Raw genomic sequence first — 18,040 nt, 5'->3', positions numbered from 1 at the left:
CAGCAGACAGTTTGTAGCATCACGCAGTTGTTGTCTGAGATGCCTGCAAGGTTGTCTCAGGGCAGTGTTTGTAGAGGAGGTCCTCAAGGAGCAGGCAAGCAGATGCATGACGTTTTAGCAGGATGCAGTTTGTGACTGCTCTTCTCATTTGATAAATATTAAACCAAACATTAGAGAGGCTGTCGGTGGTTCTGTGTCATTGGCGGTGTGAAGAGATGTAAAATGGATGGAAAATTCACAGGCAGTTGCTGTGGTGTTGGTAGGAAAATGCTTAACACGTACACCTGAAAAATTCTCTCTTCTGTCTGCCAGCTTGCAAGAGGAAAAAGGTGTATTTGTATACAATGGTAGATGGCATGTCTTAAATTGAAGTAAGGGCATTGTGGGCTGTATTTGCTTGTGTATTCTGCATTGATTTTACTTACTGTCACATGTTGAATTTGCAACTTATCTGGCCAGCTAGGATTTTAAAGAGGTGTTACCGCCACACTGTTCTTCCTTTGTGTGGTCTTGAAAGGGATGAGCCTCAAAGACCTCCTTGCAGCTGCAGGACTTCCAGGGCTAGAATTCAGCCTCTGGCACTCTGTAGACTCAAATGTCCTGCATGACTTGCAGTGTTGTCACTGTAACTTCTAGCTGCCTCACTGATTACTCCAGATGATTTATTGCATTGCTGCTTTTTGTGTTCTCAACTTTCTTCTTACCGCTAAGAGTTCACCAACTGGAGTGGGCAACTGGAAGATCTAAAATATATTTGTTTCATCTGTCCCCGTTCATACTATCTAGGCATTTTTTCTACAACATCAGGTTCTTGCCATCACCATTTTCTTCCATGTTATGACTGTAGCAGTGATCGCTTTTTTGTTCCCAGTGATTTCAGTTCTGTCTTCAGGATTTCCAGGATGCCTGCCACAGTAGTATCTGAGTTCTCGTGAATACCTTCTGAAGCCATTTCCCTTAAATTGTTCATACAGGGCTTGTTATAGTACTTGGAGGTGTCAGCTTGAATGTCGTAGCCAAATGGAAATGTGGCTGTCTGCCTCTTCAGCTCCCCCTTCTGTATGAGCTGCTTTCTTCACCCCAGACCTGAAAGCATTCTGGTGTTAAATGAAATGTTTTCCTTGCAGTAAACTGCTTTGCAGCCCTTTGGGATGAAGTGCGTCTTACAAATGAATGATCATAAGAATAGTAGTAAAGAGAGGTGATATCATTTCTGTGTTTAGTACTTGTATGGACTTTGCCCAGGCAAACAAGGGTCATTTAGGACAAAAAGTGCAAATGATGGTTGGGCCATACTATTTTCTCCAATACCAGTGAGAAACTCAGCTTCCTGTTGACTTCAAGTTTCTTTATGTTGAAATCATCCCACTCTCTTATGCTGGATTTATGCTGGTGAGAGCAGATTTTGGCCCCTTAGCTGAAGCCCAAGACAATTACATCTCCATTAAGAAATTAATTCAGAATTAATGCAGTTATTGTGCAGCAATTAAATCCCAAACTGCTGTTAGAAAAACTGAATTATTGAGGTTTGCCATTTAAGCTGTAGCTTGTGCGGACATAATGAACTGGCCTTTTATATTACACGATAAACCTCATGTTCTTAATAATCACTTGGAATTGACTTCATGTAAATAACTAGTACAGCTGCAGCAATCATCTCCTGAGATGATGCTGCTATCTTGCCAGGATTTTTCTGGTTGCTGCATTCTTTTTTACTGCAGAGTTACTACAAAACCAACCTGCATGGTCTCCTAGCAGCTCAATTAATACCTTGCATAGCTTCTAAAGAGCTCTTTATAGATATAACAGGTTGCTTATTGTAGGTTAAAAACGTACCGATTGAATTTGAGTGTTGCCATTATTATTGTTGATGGAGTTTTTCCAACTCTGCAAGAAGAGATGTATAAATTACATGGTGGTTAAAGCTCAATAAATATGGTTTAGCAGTAGAGCAGTTTGTATTTAATCTTCCGTACAAGGGCTGGTCCAGTAATCCACTGAGTGATAGTGCAAAGGTGTGTTCACGTGCAGAGCGCTATGCCTGCATTTTTAACAGTGGCTGAGGGACTTAGGGTCCCATGGCTTTTGGCCATATAATTCCCTTAGCTACCTTGAACAACTGAGTTGTCTTAGAAATAAGTCCTGTTTTTCAATGCATTTCTCTGTGGCTGAATCTGAGGCTGGTTGGTTTGTTTTTCCAGGAAGGGTACTAATTTCTGTTATTGGTTCCCAAGCAATAAGGCATAGAGGTGGCATATTACTTGACTATACAGGTGGAAAGATGTAAGATCATCTCCTTTCCTGCCCTATGATACTGTTTTCACCTCTCTGCTTGGATTAGAGAGTTTAAGATCTGAATGTCAGGCAGTAAAATCAGTGGAAGCAGCTGGAAGTTCAGCTCTTTTCAATTGCAAGCCATTAATTTAGGAGCTTCAATATGAACTTGAAAATCTCTTCGGCAGTCCTATTTTTTGGAAAATTTCAGCCTTGTGACTCATATTCAGATGTATGAAAATTAACATAACGACTCTCCTATGTGAGGAAGAAACTATGTTTTGTAGAACATCTTTTGCTTTTCTCTAGCAGGTAGTAGCAGCACACATGCTAGGAAAAAACAGCATCACCTCTTCCTAAGTTTCATCTTCCTTGTTTCACGTTCACTGACGGCAATGCCACCAGTCGCAGTCTGTACCTACTTTATGCCACTGTATTTTTGCAGAACAGGATTGCTCATTAATTCTCCGTGTCCTGTTCTGAGACTGGACTCTGGCGAGGGCAGCTGACTCTTGGCATAGCTCCAAAGGGTTAAACATGAGAAAACTAATCTCCCCTTCAAATCTCTCTGCAACCAATGGTTTCTTCTCAACCAAATGGCTTGCCTGTCCTCATGTGCTTTCTGGAGTTTTACAGGTGCAGCTGTCTGGGTACCTATTTGTCTACAGTGTGATAATAATTATTATTTCCTTTCCAGATCAGCTAACTGCATTTGTAACCCCTTCGTCCACCTCCTTCTCAATCACCTTGTGCTTCTCTCTTCTCTTATTGGGGTGAAAATTCCCTGAGATGCTGTTCAGCAAGAATTTACAGAACAAGAAACAAATTGTTTCTGGAGAGTGCTATTTACCTTTTTTATTTTCTGCTTTGTTAGCGACGCAGAGGTTTCATTAGCAGGGAACAAAATGAATTCCAGGGACAGTGAATAATATGCACACAAATTATATTAAAAAAAACCACTAACAAGCTTCAAACACAAAAATAACCAAACCCCCAGAAAGAATACAACCGAAGTATCTACTAATAAGGGAGCAAACTGCCTTCTGGGTAATAGTGCAAAATGGAATTAGCCTGTTAAAACCTTGGGAACTAGTGGTGCTGTAACCAAAACCACAGGGTCACTGTGCCTACCCCATATTATGTCGTTAATGCTCCAGAGACCCGAGTCTAAAAGCATGTCAAAAGGGTGATTACCTTTATTTCTTTCAGGGTATTTGTAGCCATTTGCTCTGGCAATTACTATGAACATCTGTGCAGTGGGCACATCAGCTCCAAAGTGTGTTAGATGGAGGCACTGCATGTCAGCTACTTTGTCAGAACTGTGGGGTGAGCACCAAACCGGGCTAGCAGGGAGTGCTACAGGGCAGAAGAGCATGTCATTGGCAGACTTTGGTCAGACGGAGGTTCTAGAAATAAAATATCAGGTGATACTACAGTTGTGATTTAGTTGCCTCACCAAAGCATTTATGGGCATTCTTGCACGTATTTCTGCTCTTCCTTTCTTACTCCATGTTTAAAACTCAGTGTTCACAGCTGCAGGGCAGGTGTTGAGTTCCTCTGCCCTATGGTAGGTGACAGAACTGCACTGCTTGCTGCATGGTGCATGAGGGGAAGAGTGAATGCGTGCGTTATCTGAAACACAGCACCTTGGGAACTGACTGTCTCCTTTTATACACAAAGGGTAATATCCACCGGTCTGTTGCTGGGGTAAACCCTCCTCCTTGCAAGAGGTTCTAGCAGAAAAGCTTTGAATCTGTACTTAGGATGGGGGGCGGGGGGAAGGAAAACAGCCACCTTCAAGCCTGAGGGAATGGAGCTTTTTAGAGCAGATAAATAGGATACTTTTATGAAGTGGATCAAGCCCCCTCACCTCAGGGGAGGAAGTGTGGGGTGTTGATAAGATTGTACCACACAGACGATATTTGGTAATTAGCACTATCTCTAATGTAATCACTCACTAAGAGGTTTAGCTGGGATGTGACTTACCAAGGAGAGGCACTAGAGGAAAGGGGAAGAAAGGACAGGTGAGAAGAGCAAGATGTAAGTAGTCTTTGCCCTTTTTTAATACTGCCTATCTGTGGATCTTGAAGAGTCTACCCCACTTTTGACAAGTCTGTAGTAGCTCTGTGACATACATAGTATTACCCTCTTTTTGCATGGGAAGGAATAAGGTACAGTAATGTTGATGACTATGGCCAGTCCTGATGTGTAAGAAACTATGCTGGGAATAGAACATGGACACCGAAAACAAGCACTCTCCTTAGTGTTTGGTGGTACTGAGATATGTTCAAACCTGGAAGGTGTATGAATGAGACAACTTCTGTTTATACTTCAGAACAAGTCTTGCCTTAAGAAGATGGTTGTTCTGGGTTTGCCAGAAACAGCATGTGAATCTCATTAGAAACAATAACATGCTAGTTAGTCTCTTCTCCTAGAGAGTCCTCTTGCATGTGGGCATACGCCAGTCAAGAAGAGTCACTGGGATAGCTTAGTGATTTTCTGATCAACTGTGCTGGTTGTCTCGAAATAAACACGCCCTGTGACATTCGACACTGCCATCACTCTGTGGGTTTTGTTGCAGAGATGCCACATGTAATAATGGCCAGTGATAACACCCTGATTAATTTGGTCTCCAAACCTGCAGACACTTTTAAAATCTGACTTTGTGAAAAAGTGTCTGACAGTGAATTTGAAGGAGGTGTGACTAGACTCTTCAGACATTTGAAAGCTTTCCTCATTTGTACATTTCATCTCATGCCACAGATTCCCACTGAGGAGGTGTTATTTTATTTTTCTAACTTTGAGACTGAAATCTGTTCTTCAGCCTAGGTGCTGCGGTCCTGATTCTTAGCTGCTTGTAATATTCTTTCATCCAATAGCCCAGCAGTCTTTCTGTGCACACATTTAAGCTCCTCTATTTACACTTGATTCCTGCAGAGGCAGTTGGGGTAGTTGGTTTCTCCTCTCCATCTTTCTCTAGCCCAGTTCCCTAAGGCATCACCTTCCTCTCCAGACAAATAAATGCCTCGAGGCAAGCAGACGTCACTGTTGTAGTCTCGTTTGCATGGGAAGTTGTCAGGCCTGATCTGACCTGCCTTTCCATCAGGATTATAAAGGTGACGGATAGTCAATTTCAGGGATTCATGATCCATTTTAGCACAGCGCTTCACCTTGCAGCTAAGTAATATGGCTGTGATAAAATCAGCCGTAATCACTGCATCTTACTCAGCACTGCCTTGGCTGTAAATATTGCCTTCATATATTAAAAGAAAGAAAGAAAAAAAAAATCAAATGGAAGGAGAGGAAAAAAGAGAAAAGGTCTGTTGATCATAACTGACCAGAGTGGTATTTCCCTATACTGTAGGCTTTCTGCAAGAGGGAAGCAGAGCTTGGAGCTGGTGGGCTCCTTGCAGTTCAAAGGAGATAGTGTAGGATTCACACCTGAAGCCTTCCCCATTACTATGGGATGGTTCACTAGCAAAGCTAGGCCTGGGATGTACACTGCTTGAGAAGCTAATGAACTTTGGGGACGCCTCCATCTTTCTTACAAGTGTTTCAAATCCTGACCAATTTTCAAAATAATTTCCTTTCTTTCCTCTAAGTTCAGTCTTTGATTTCGTGAAAGAAGCATCATGACTGTCTTTTCTCTTTCCCAGAACAGGTTAGGACTGAAATGGAAGCCCTTTTGGCTTCTGAAAAAAAAAATTTTTTTTTTTTTTTCTTTGATTCATGATTATCCTCTGCAGCTGTTTGTTCACTGTTGTCCCAGCATCAGTGATCTTTGGAGCAAGATCTATCTATCATGGTTCATTTACACCATATAACCATCCTATGCCTCAGGGAGTCACTACTAGATATTAAATCCAGATCCTTCATCTTTTGGACTATGTTCCAAATTACAGCTGTAGTTTTTTCAGTGACTATAAAAATACCACATGTTGGAAGTGTTTAAATAGGTGACATATGAAAGCTCACCCTGCTGTTATGCTCTCCTGGTCTCGTAGCAAAAAAGCCACCATCTTCAGAACATAGTCTTTCTAGCATTGCAGCAGACACAATAAGGTCTCTGTCTAGTCAGTTGAGGTTTCCTGCCCCTTGGTTTACTCTGTGGTAAGATCTGATGCTGGAAGAAGCATGATGAAACACTGGCTTCAGGGACTTTGTGCGTGTCCCTAATGGGAAACCAAAAACCAGAAGGACTTTCAGGAGCTGTCCCCAAAAGAAGGATTTATAGATGCTCAGCTGCAGGTATAAAAATGGTTACAGTTCAGTGATTTGTGTAGAGTAGAGGTGAATGATGCTGTTACACTGTGGTTCCCTGTAAAACTGAGGAGCAGTTTCTTAGGTGGGTAAAAGCAGGTGCTGTGCTTCTCTGTTTTTGCTATATGTTCTCCTGTCTAACTGTATAAGTCTACCATGTTCTGCTGTTTCTTTTTTCCCCATTAATTTGTGATAGTCCTTGTTTTGCTCATTTTGTTTTAGGAAATAGGAAATGGAGAGAAGGGCAAGAAAAGGGGGAACACTGTCCTGACTTTAATCTGGAAAGGGCAAAAGGTATAACATCGCAGACAAGTAAGTTTGAGTTTACATTATGTGAGGGAATAGCCTGTACACTGAACTCCCAGACTGCCTTTTTGGCTGTCTCCTGACAAAGTGTGTTACGTGGTGGTCCTTCGGATTTGCTTAGTTAGTCTCCTACGTGGAACTGCCTCTGTGCTGAACTTCGGCTGAACTGCATTGATCATCAGTGTTCATTCTATCTGCTCTGGAAATTAGAAGAGAGAGAAGGGAAGGAGAAGTCTAGCTTGAAGTAAGGGTGTCTTCAATAAGAATTTAATTTAGATATTGCACAGTTGCACTGTATTGGTCAAATCACAGACCATTATGAGAAAGAAAAAAATTACTCAGGATTCCTGTTCTGTAACCTCTGGATAAACCCAAACTGCCTGTTCAATAGCTGTATTTCCACTCTTTCTTGCTTCTAAGAGCAAAATAGGCCAGTACATCTACTGAAGATTCTATGGGATGCCTGTATCCACTATAAAGTGTCTGCCCAGACAGTAAGCATAAAATAGATTTCATATGGTATCTCATGCTGTCTACTGGGCTGGATCCCCTGCCTTGCTACTTCTTGTTTGTGCTGTCAGGAAACTAGCTTCAGCAGCTGGCTGAGGAGTTCTCTTCCCTAGGGGAACCTTCAAGTAGGTTAAAGTCATCCACACAAACCTACTTCCACAGGGGGAGAGGAGGAGACAGAAGTGAATGTGGCAGGTCTGCCTTGTGCTCCTTGAAATCAGGCCTCCGTCTCACCATGCGCTGGTAAGAAATCAAGGGGACTATGTGAAAACCTCAAGCTCTGAAGTAAGGTGGGGCAATGCACACTCCCAATAGGAAATGACATGTGAAAGGAAAAGGTGCTTCAAGACAATGTTGCTGTGCCAATAGTTTTTTATGCAGGGCTGGGTACTATGTTGGTTAAAACATCAACACCTTAGTGACATCTCTGATATTTCCTGAGCAGTGGTGCTCTAAGGACACCCCCCCCCCCCCCCCCAAAAAAAAAAATCCATATGAGAAAATGGGTGCTCTGAAGATTAATTATAAGATGTAGATCTCATTGTCTTTGCTTCCTGGATTTTTATTTTTTTTTTAATTTCTAGTTTGATACCTCTTTTGGAGTTCAGTTGAGCAAGTGAAATGAGTCTTTTTAAGTCTTAGTCCACATTGCTAGTAACCATTTCCACATCTCTCAAAATATTTTGCCTCCTGCCAATTTAACACCATCACTTGGTGGCCAAGCACAGTGGCCAGGAATTGAACAGATTAAGACACGTAGCTGCACTGACTCTACCAGAAACAATTCCTTCAAATGAGAGATGAAGCAGGGTTTAGGGGTGGTGTCTGGGAGCAGGTTTGTACTGTGACTATTCACTCTGTGTCTTTGAGGAGGAATTCAGTCCTCAAGGCAACGAATGGAGCCAAAATCCTGCCTACATTGCAATCACTTTTCAAAATTTAGAAAGCCTTCACAGTTATAGAAGCAAAATTTCTTTCCTTCCTCTCTCACTATGTTTCCTTTTCTCCAGGAAAGACTAAAAATAAATGAATGGGCAAATTAAATGCATGTTTATAGATGCTGCAGCATTAAAATATTTGAATCTCTTTTATTTTCTGACAAACTCTAGCTACCACTTTTCCTTTTCTTCTGGTTACAAATATTCACTTACCAGTTAACGTGGTTTTCCTATCCATCTTTTGTTGTCCTTTCCCAAAAATCTCAAACCTTTTTCCCTAGGGATGCTGTGGGGATGGAGAGAACATGCATATTGTAACAGCTTTGGGTAGAAACTACTTCTACTGAGTAAAACACTTCCACTTTCCTACCATCTGAAATCAAAATTTCTAGCTGAAGGGATGGATCCCTGCATTACTCTGGTTCTGGCTCAGGAAACACTGGCATAGGTAATAGCACCACATTCCTGTGCTGCCAGTCTGAAGTAAAGACCCTGGGACCAGAGAGAAAGTGTGTTGATTTCAGTGTAGCAGACAGTGTATCTCCATGGTTTTCACTGGGATGGTGCCCAGTGTATAAAAGCCTAGAAGAACAGAGGCAAAGCTCTTTCTTCTTGCTGTCCTAACAGAGGAGTAGTGATGGCCCTGGAGGATTAAAAGGAAAAGCATACATGGTGTGGGGCAGTTGTTTTGCTTTGGGATCAAAGCTGGATGGAAAACTCTTCTCCAATATTACCTGAACATTGTCAGTCCTGATGTAGAGGTGAAAGACCACGTTTCCATGTTGGGAAAAGCTGCATCTTTGAGGAGATGTTTAGAAAACAGATGAAACAGTGTCAACCCTTTGATTTGCTGGTGAGCTCCTAGTCTTTGGAACAGCAGTGCAGAGCACCCTGCCCAGCCAGCAGAGCACTCGGCAAAGGAAATATTATGCATCTGGGTTCTTACCTCAGATTTCTTCTGAAATGAACTGGCTTGTTGCTGTTTCCTGAATTCTCTTTATAAGTGGGTCGTATTGCAAACTACTTGTGCTCAGATGGCTTTGTTAAAGTAGATGCTATGATTTGATTCATTAAATATCGTCTTTTGGTTCACCTTCTCTGCTTGAGAGAGACTTCCTTCCTTCGGGGTGTACTGAAAAGAAGCTTGGTTAATACACTGGCTGTATTTTACTTGGACCTCTTTTATCCTCCCTTCCTCCTTCTTTGATATTCAGATCAAACTCCTTCTAGGGAACTCCCTCCATCACAAGGATGTTTCTGTCTGTGTTCCTGCTCATTCACCACCTGACCCCCACAGCAAGTGGGAATCAGCATGTTGCTGCTTTTAGTTTAGTAATGCTATTATCTTTATCATCCAGAGACCTTCTGGATCAAATGCGTGCCTGAGAAAGAATTGCTGTCTTGGCAAAGGGATCAGTGCCAGATAGAGAGTATGAATTTAATTCTCTGTCATTAGCTCAAATCCACTGCAGGTCAGTTATGACCGTAGAAGTCTTTTTTTTTCCTCTGATGGCCACTTGGTGCTTCATGCCTGTTGAATGGATGATCCCCTTCTTTCTCCTTCTTCTGGTTGATTAATGCCGGTGCTTTGTAGCAGGTGTGGTAGCTCCCATCAGCAGCAGTGTGAGCTTTCTGAAAAAGGTCTGAGACTTTCGATGAGCTGATTTCTTAGTGCTACATCTGCTGTGTGCAGTGGGTTGGGAAAATGCACGCTGGGTGTAGAACACTGTACTACTGATTACAACAAGACAGAAGCATGGCATTGTTAATGGCTCTGCTATTATCAGGGAGACGTTGATGTAATAACCTTCAAAAGTCTGGCATTTTTCCTCCACTCCTGGAGATTTAGCTAATAATAGAGGAAGAGTGATCCAGTTACTAGCTCCTCAAATAGCAGTAGTACAGATACTCTGCGCACGTAGTAGCATCTGGTAACCATGTTTTCCATCAGTAGCAAGTTTCCTCATACACTGACTAGGTCACACATTTCCATTCACTTGCAATTGTTTGCTTGTGTGTCTGCACTCTCTACGTGTCTTGTGCCAACAGCATGAACACATGTGGCACCGAGATACAGTGAGCATCTATCCCTTCAAAGGCAGGCTGCTGTCATGGTGGTGGTGCCAGAGCTTCTGGGATACAGCTTCTGCTAATGGCGTGAGAGATCTTTCCTAGGCAGCGCCTGTAAACTGGATGTGCCTTGCCCTTTCTTGCTTGTGTTTCAAATATGTTTTTTGGCTATCTTTAATTCCTGCTGCCTCAACTATGTGCTTAAAATGCAGTGACCTAATGGAAATCACTGGCACGACATGGATATCCTAAAGGAGCAAATCTTGTTTTGCCTTCATTTCGGAAAGCACGTACGTGCCTCTGTCTAGCCGCAGAAATTCATGGGAAGTGTTTTGCTAGCAGTCTTAGCAAGTTCCTATAACAAGGCTTCTCAGGGGATTTTGTAGCCATTTTTTATTATTAGGTGAGCATTAACAATGCAAAGCTCTGCAAATCACATGGAAAGGACACAGTGTGCAATTACAGATGCAGAATTGTACAGCAGAAGTGTGACTGCTGAAGTCTGAACATATGACTACAAAGATCTAAGCTGTACTGTTTTTCCAGAGTTGTTATTTAGCTGCCTTCCCACCAATCTTCAATTTTCCCTTGCGCAAAAATAAAGCTACAGTCAAGGAGGCTTCTTTCACTATGGGAATGCAGTTAATCACCTGAGCAGCCATGGTTCACACAGACTAGTGGCTGTATCTCTTAATAGTGACCTAAGGCCAGATGTACTAGAGGAAGGTAAGCCATGAAATAGGAGCCAAAGGTAGGGATAGAGATATATCATACAGCTTCGTTAGATTTCCTACACTATGGTCAGAACACTCCAGTAAGTAAAAATTTCTGGGTGAAAAGGTGGCTGTTCTGTGAATGACATTACAGATTTGCAAGGTAGGATTTTCCTCTTGAGTGCTAAAACTGGTGCTCCAATTTAGGTGTCTGGCATGAAATATGACACCTGTTTAAATGGGTATAGTTCGGCTTTTCACCTAGTGTGGAAAAGAAAAATTCGTTGGAGACCACAGAGTTTGTGGCGCTTTGTTGGTGTTTTAGTTATAGTCTGAACAGATGCATTCAGAATGTCAAAGACGGCTTAACCCTGTTTTTTTTAGAGAGGTTGATCACCTGAGCAGCTGTTGTTCATGCAGTCCACTCAATTGGAGAGGACAGGAAAGGTTTTGGGGTTTTGAGGATTTTCTGTTTGTTTCCCCAGAAAACAGTTCTCCTGATGGCTTCCCGTTCAGTTCAGTGTGGTTTAAAACAAAACTAGCTCAGCGTTCCTGCAGATCCCTCCTCCTCCTCACCTTTTTAAAAGCAGATCTTCAGGTGATCTACAGAGTGAGAGTTACAACAACTTAATGTTATCTGTAGACGTGCCCCCGGGGTCTCCTGGAATGCAGTAGCTTTCTGAATTTTCCACTCATCAGAGGATGTCTAGGGTAAAAAGAATATAAATTTCAAATGTTGAATGGAAGCAGGAAAAGAATCCCTTAGGGCTTATTTTACACAGGGAAATGAACTGGTAGAACTATAGTGGAATAATTATAATTATACCACTGTGGCATAGCCATAAATGAGATCGAGTAATTGTATCAGAGGCATCTTACTTTTATTCTGAAATACAGTGCTCACTTAGGGAGTTATTCTGCTAGTGCTACAGCAGATGATTATTATTATCATTATTGTTGTTATTTATTAACCAGCATTTAATTTAGCACTTTTTTGCTGCAGATTTCAAAGTGCTTGAAAATTAAATCTGTATCATCATTCCTGTTTGAAGTACCACTGTTGTCCTTCAGGCCAGTTTATATGAACTCTTAAAAAAATCTTTAGACCTTCTTTATTCATCATAAAAATGAAAAGAAAAAAATGGGCACATACCTAAGTGTTTTTCCTTCGCAGATCACCTTAAATATACATAGCTAAGAGCCAAAAAGATAGGTTTTATTCCCAGCTCTGCTACTGACTCTCTGTATGTGACCTTGGCCAAGTTATTTCATTTTTACAAATGAGAATAATAGTGCTGACCTTGCAGATGTATTATGAGGCTTTATTTCTAAAGCTTGCAAAGCCTTTTGAGATCTTAAAGTGGAAGGAGATAGCAAAGTTTAAAGTACAACTATTATTAAACACATTTATCATATGGGTTGGATACAAATGTTTCAGCCATCTGATCTTGGTCTTTTTCATTTTTAAACTTCAAAACCTAATTGAGATTTAGATTCTGTAAGTTTCGCTGATTGCTTCATTTCCAGTGTATGGGTGATACTGTACATTCTCCTTTCCCTTCCCGCAACCCTGTAAAACAGATCTATGGCCAGCCTCTATCCATTCCACTTCCCTCGTGGCCCTTCACCAGTAGATGGAGGCTGATGTGGCAGAGCTGACACAATCAAGCGTTGTTAGGTCACTGATCTCTGCACTGAGGATTTTAATTAGACTTATCTTCTTGAGGCCCTCAGTGGCCTAATTGTTGCTGGGGCTCTTGAATCTTCTTGAGAGACTGTGTTGCAATCCTTTCAGGGTAATGCTTATGATACCTTATCTTTGCTGCTAAAGAAAAGTCATCCCTTTTGTTGTAGTTTCTGAACACCATGAAGTGATTCCATAGTGGCAACTCATTAGCATCTGTAGCTTTTGTCTGTTGGTTTCCATCTTTAATGGCCTCTGTGGTTGGATGCCTTCCCTGCATCCTCCAAAGTAAATACCATGCAGTGGATTTTTTTCCTAGCAGAACTTTTCCTTTTCAAGTGTCAAGCATATCTTATGCATGAGGAGATGCTGGGGGAAAAAAAAAAAAAAAGGCTATACATCTTTTACTTGAGGCAATGTATTTTACATGTCTCCTAAGCAAAGTAATGTTTAAGTGGACAGTACCTGGTACCCCTGAAACACAGTCCCCCTGCATAGACCCATCAGTGATTTCTACAAAGCAAATGAAACCTAACCCAGAAGGTGAGCATTTAACAGAAAGTATGTTCACTATGCTGGGATCCACACTCCCACTGGAAAATTTGGAGGGATCTATACATGGAGAAAAAAATGAAAACGGATCCTTTAGAAAGCCCCAGTGTTGTATTTCCATAGCTGGTGGTGGTGCCAGTCTGAAACAAGGGAGCTTTGTCTGAATGTGGTGCTAAGCCAAACACCTTTCTGAATGTGTTCTTTGCAACCCGTCAGAGATGATGCGTTAACTGCAGTGCCTTGGTCTGATGTATGACAGGCCATGGCACTGTTTCTAACTTTTTTCTTTGCAGTTTCAGCTAGATGTGGATCAGCTCTATTGTATGGTGGCCTCCAGTTTCCGTACTCCGACAATCAATGCTTCAGCAGGCATCTCTAGCTGATGGATGTCACACCCCCCCTCATGAAAAGCTCTGTTCTCTTTGTGCCAACCAAATTGCCTGATGGACACAGTTCTCTCCCTTTGCTTACTCCAGGAGTTCTGTTTACTTGAGGCTTTCTTTATGCTGGTATATCTTCCAGCCAAAGTCCAATACTTCTCGTACTTGAACAAACAGAAAGGTGATTATCAAAAGTTGAAGGCCTCAGATTTTGGCTGCGCTTCTTGCTTTGCTGCATCATAGAAGACGCTAACTTTATTTGAAAGACAAGGAAAAAGTAGAGAATGATTGTTGGCGTTATGATGTTGAATAAGGTTTATAATAGCAATAATCCTCCATGAAAACAGTTGTTATCATAGTTAATGTCCGCTTTGTCAGTGTGTTAACCTTCCTTGGCTTTGCCTCGGGCCATTAAATGACCAACCATACGTTAAACACCCGGGAGCAACCAGTTTCAGGGGGAATATTATGGAGTTCATTTGCTAAGTGAAGCACTTGAAATGGCCTGCATGTGTGTCACTTGCTACCGCTTATGCGTGTGTACCTGCACCAGCTCTCACACACATGAACTTGGGCATAGACACAGTTCTCTGTTCTCATGTGTGTCCTCGTTTATGCTCTGGTGCACTGATTCACGTCCTCCCACGTTGGGTAGGCCTGAATCCAGGTAATACAGATGGGCTTCTAAGAGGGAAGATGCGTGTCTATGAATTGGTCTGACAAATTGGGAGAGGCATACCCCCATTTTTTTCTCACCTTTCTGTAGTTTCTGCTTTTTCTGCATTTCAGTTTCCTTTGTTATTTTTCCTAAACTGTTGTGGTTTTGCCTAGCTTTCAGCAGAACAGTCATTCAGATGCAGTCTGAATGATTCCCACTGAACTGCATTGATGTTGTCACTCCTCCTACTTTAACTTGCTCTTTTCGCCGGAGATTGACTCTTTTCTGATGTTCTTTTACCATGCAATGCTAACTTTCCTTGGTGTCTTTCGTGACAATTGATCATAAGTGTTTGTCTTCTACTTTTGAGCTTGACAATTACTTTTACTACCTCTTCTATTGTTTTCCACTGTTCCTTTGCTTTTCTCAAGCAGCTGAAGTTAAGTCAGTCACTTCCCAAAATGAATAAATGAACCATGTTACGGACCTAAATGCTTTTTCCCCCACTGAAGAGTTTGTGCTGTTTGGTAGCACTGGGAGCTGTAGCCCGTGCATATATTCCTGTAGGCCAGGCACACCTGGACTGGTTTTCTCCAGGCTGAGGATTCCACTACATACCAGAAGAGTTGTTGTTCATTACACTATGGGGAACGTGGATCCCACTGTGTCCCCCTTTGCCTCTTTATTTGTGCCTGTAAAACGTTATGTAAAAAATACTGAACTTTATACCCTTTATCACTGTATGTTGTGAGTGTAAATCTGTTTTCTCTCATATCAGTTTCAGAGAGCTTTACTGGTTTGTGTAAAAATGGCTTGTGTGTATTCTCCTGCTGATAACCTCTGCTTGCATTTTAGTCTTTAAAATTCCCCAGGGCAGGGATCATATCTTTCCGAGTATCTGGAAAGCAGCTAGAACACAGCAGTGCTTCTTCATGAGAAGAGGAAAGGGGGGGGGGGGGGAAGTTCTGCCTTATCATTAGGATTGCAAAGGTTACAATGAAAGCTCCTACTGTTGAATATTGAAATCTATTTGAAAATATAATGCTAGACAGCACACTATGGCAGGAGCAGCAAGAGGGCACACCGGAGTCCCTGGCACCCCTTTGCTTGAAAAGGAAACTGTACCTTGTGCTTCAGATATGCAAATGTAGGTGCTCTTTATACTTCCTCAGCACTTCAGAAATTAAAATGGAGAAAAAGATTCTCCTTCGGTGCCAGCCACTCTTAATTGCACCTCTCTGTCTCAGTATGAATTTCGTTACTTTTTAAGGGCTCCCCTGCTTTCCTCCTTGTCTTTCTGGAATGGTAAAGTGCTCTCACTTGCTGCTTGGACGCTCCCAAGTGCTGCTCGCTGCAGGTGTCAGTCTGACAGTTTATGAGAGTACTTCATAATCCCATAAAGAGACGGAGAGGAGAGCACTTTGCGATGCACAGCCAGAGATGCTGCTTAGCTTCATATGCTCTTCACATGCAAATTAGGAAGGCTGCTTTCACTACACAGGCCCTTCAAGACACACAGAAGTGCAAACATTTTCAGACAGAGTCTGTATCTGGTAAGCAAACATCTTTAACTTTCCACAAGTGTGTCTCCCTTGTCCTCCTATCAAATAAAAAAGCAAGAAAACTAAGTAACTAAATAAATAGTTATTAGGAATAGTTATATTGACAAAACTAAATAAACTACATAGCTAAATAACAAGATTTCCATCTCATCCTTCTGTGAGATTCCAGCCATAGCAGGAAGGATCCAGAAAAGAAGCACATGCAGCAGCAGAAGTTCAGGCCGTTGAAAAGCTGGGCATCCAAGGAACCAAGATAATGAGCGCTGAGATCATGTGCTTTTAAAACACAATAAGCCTAAGGCTTGTCTATGATTCCTAAGCCATTAGGATGCACTTGGTTCGTGTTGGTTTAGCTTTTTAAAAATCAGAAAGATTATTTCTTTTTTCTTTTCTTTAAAAAAAAAGCCAAAGACGGAAAGAAAGAAAAACAAAAACAAAAACAAAAACAAAAAACAAACCCAGGGGTGTGGTTCTCAGCTTTAGAAACTAGTGATTTAGAAGTAAAAAAACAGTGCTTATAAGAAGATTTGTGCAGAGACTGGCATGATGACTGCCTTTAGGACACTTCATTAAAGCACAAATGGCAAGGGGATGAAATGTTCAATTTGCAATTCCTTCTTGCCTCTTTGGTACATTCAATTTACTTTTAATATAATTATTCATTACTTAATACAGCCAAACATTATTTACCTAAATATCTGTGGTATAAAATGTGTTTATCCAAAGTGAGGTCGTATCCCTCAGTTGTTTCTGACGTATCAAACAGTACTCTGCTCTGCAGAACCTTTTACTAGCATGCCTTATGTGACCTCCAATTCCTGTCAGATAAATAAAGGGCAGTGAGAGCATGTTTTTAAGGACTGTCCTGCCTATCTCTGGATTTATAAAACACTGCTGCTAGAATCTGGGGCAGTGTAATGAGCTGCTTGCTACCTAGCCCCTCACACAGCATTCTGTTACCCAAGCATGGAGGGTATTTTCCACAAGCAAAATCAGACAGTGGGAGGGGAGTTAAAAATGCAGAGGGATTACTTTCTCTTCTGAATGATGTTAAACATAGGTCCAAGAGGATGTCCTTTGGAGTCAGTAGAGTTAGACCAATGTTTTAGCAGTAAAGGATGGGAATCAGGCCCATGATGTACTTAACTTTTAGAATGCTGGCCTGTGTTGAGTTCTGGTAACTGGGCTTCTGTGGGTGATGTAAAGTTCCCACAGTTCTTGCTTCTAGTTAGCATCACATGTAAAGGAAGCTATTATAATTCAAATTTTTAAGGAGTGCAAGTGGCAAATTAGCAACGGATACTGCAGGAAGACATCAGCCAGCTTTCCCACAGCTAGGGCTGGGCAGGGTATTAGGAATGTAGATTTAAAACAAAAGCCGGGATGCTCGATGGCATTAGGGATTGGTAATATGAATATGATGACTTTTGACTTCTGTGTCACAGATTTGAATGCAGCCTAGGAAATGAAAGCTGTTAGTTATTTCAGGGTGCTGTCTCAGGAGAATATATAGGCTTCGCATCAGTTCGTTGTTCTTGAATCGAGGAACGTTGAGCCAAACAGAAATCCTTCCACTGATTTTGTTGACTTCTGTGAGCTTTGGGTAACCTAATGGGCAGCTGTGTAAACTGCATATCCCCAACTTGTAAACTGTCTCTAGAATAGAGTCCTGACAGAAGGGCCAAACCTGAGGTCTAATCTCTGGTCTGGAGGCAGTCCCTCTGTATCAGCATTTGGACATGTCTGTGGAATAGGGTGTGGAAAGCAAGTGGTGTTCCCTGCCCTGTTTAATTAGATTAGTAGATTAGTAGAGAATTTCCTGGGAGTGGTAATACAGGACATTAAAGCCAAAACCCTTCCCACCACCACCCCAAATCAAAACCACCACCAACAAAAATACCCTTTATTATAAATACCCATGTAAGTAGTGCCTATCTGAATTCACACAGTTAGTTTGTTGCACCAACCTATGTATAATATCCCTGTGTGTTGTTCCTCTCCCTGCTGATTCTTAGCACCTTTTATCCAAGGTTCTCAAAGTTGCTGTGAAGCAGTAATGAATTAAGCTGCACAGTACCCCTGCTAGTTAGGTAAATGCCATTTCTGTTTCCACAGATGGGGGGAAATGAGGCA

This window comes from Platalea leucorodia, assembly GCF_965183815.1.
Source record: "Platalea leucorodia genome assembly, chromosome: 2".
NCBI lineage: Eukaryota > Metazoa > Chordata > Aves > Pelecaniformes > Threskiornithidae > Platalea > Platalea leucorodia.
This window is presented reverse-complemented; position numbering follows the sequence as displayed.